This window comes from Tachyglossus aculeatus, chromosome 19 (genome assembly GCF_015852505.1).
Source record: "Tachyglossus aculeatus isolate mTacAcu1 chromosome 19, mTacAcu1.pri, whole genome shotgun sequence".
Lineage (NCBI taxonomy): Eukaryota > Metazoa > Chordata > Mammalia > Monotremata > Tachyglossidae > Tachyglossus > Tachyglossus aculeatus.
Window position 1 is genome coordinate 11,501,669 of NC_052084.1, and position 1,697 is coordinate 11,503,365.

The 1,697-nt window shown below is 41.1% G+C and overlaps 1 non-coding gene across 1 annotated transcript; it reads right to left on the minus strand.

Moving 5' to 3' along the window:
* Positions 1-1,219: 1,219 nt before the first annotated feature.
* LOC119941063 lies at positions 1,220-1,357 on the minus strand. Its single transcript, XR_005455099.1, has one exon. It is a non-coding gene; the product is annotated as a small nucleolar RNA SNORA7 (small nucleolar RNA).
* Positions 1,358-1,697: the final 340 nt, after the last annotated feature.

The window sequence follows — 1,697 nt, forward strand, 5'->3', positions numbered from 1 at the left end:
TAATGAAATTTCAATAGTTCCTTGAAGTATGACTCAAGTTTCTGTCTTGATGAGAGTAATAGGGATATCACAGTGACCGCAAATGTAGAGTTTGCAGGTTTGAAAAGCACTGGAATCAAAAATGTCTGCCAAGAAGGACAAAACAGTAGAGGAAGAAATGCCAGTATCCTAAGTTAATAGCACGATATTTCTAAAGGTAGCAGGAAAATCACTATACACTATGTGCCTAAAATTATTCCACTATAGTAAATTAGGCTCTTTGGGAGGAACACACACTCTTTTCAGACCACAAGAGAGCCATTAGTGCATTGCAGGGGTGTATGCGCAATGTATTCTGCAAAGGGCTAAACAGTTCCCTAGTGGTTTGATTCTCTCAAAGTATGCGACTTACTACCAGGGAGTCATTTGAGGCACTGAGAACGTAAGAACCAGTATTAATGCTTTGTATTCTTTCTGAAAACTCAGTGCTCATTCACAAAGCTCTTATCCTCACACCTCTGTGAAGGAGGAACCAGGAATTGTGTTTCCATTTTCCAGATGGAGCAACTGAGATGCTGAAAGATCAACCACATACTCAAGGGCAGAGCCAAACCCCAAACTCATAGCTTCAGATTCCTGGATCAGACTACCCAATAGTCTGCACCATCTTCCTTGAATGCTATTTAACTGGCTCAAGGTTCTAAGCTTGTATGGAAACCACTCTGTGAAACAAAGCTGCAACTCTCCCAACATCCTTAAATTTATATTGAAACCATTGCTGTTCACCATCTAAAAGCCCATGATAGGTCTTATGTCTCATATAAAAGCAAATGAAGGATAGATAATCACTAGTCATCCTTCAGACTGGAAGAACTATCCACTGTTTTGGAAGTATTTTGCTTAAATCTCCAATAATAGCAATGATAATGTTAATACTAGTATTGTTATTATTAATAATAATATTTGTTAGACATTTACTATACACCAAGCCCTGTAGTAAGTTCTGGGGTCTTGTCTTGCCTTATACTGTCAAGTCATTTTCGACCCCTAGCAACACCACGGACACATCTCTCCCAGAACGTCCTGCTTTCCATCACCGATTGTTCTGGTAGTGTATCCATAGAATTTTCTTGGTAAAAATATGGAACTGGTTTACCTTTGCCTCCTTCTGCACAGAAAATTTGAGTCTCTGCCTTCGACTCTCTTCTGTGCCACTGCTGCCCAGCATGGGTGAGTTTTGACTTGTAGCAGATTGCCTTCCACTCACCAGCCATTGGCCAAGCTAGGAATGGAATTGGTATGTCTCTGCTTGACTTTCCCTCCCACAGCCAAAACTGGTAGAGTACTGGAAACTCTCCAGGTTCCACCCCGAAAGGGGAGTGCTGGGGTAGATACAAGATAATCAGATCAGGCACAGTCCTTGTCCCACATGGAGCTTATAGACCAAGAGGAAGGGAAAACACACATTTAATCCTCATTTTACAGAAACAGAGCTACAGAAAAGTTAAGTGACTTGCCCAAGGTCACAAAGCAGTCAAGTGGTAGAGTTAAGATTAAAACCCACGTCCTCTGACTCCCAGGGCCATGCTCTTTCCACTGAGCCGCACTGCCTCACTATTATTATTTTTGTTAGACTTCTAAACCTCAAGGGATTTAATTCAAGGAGTAGGAAGTGTTTGGTCCTATCTATGCTAACAAAATCCAATTTTGTTTCTAAA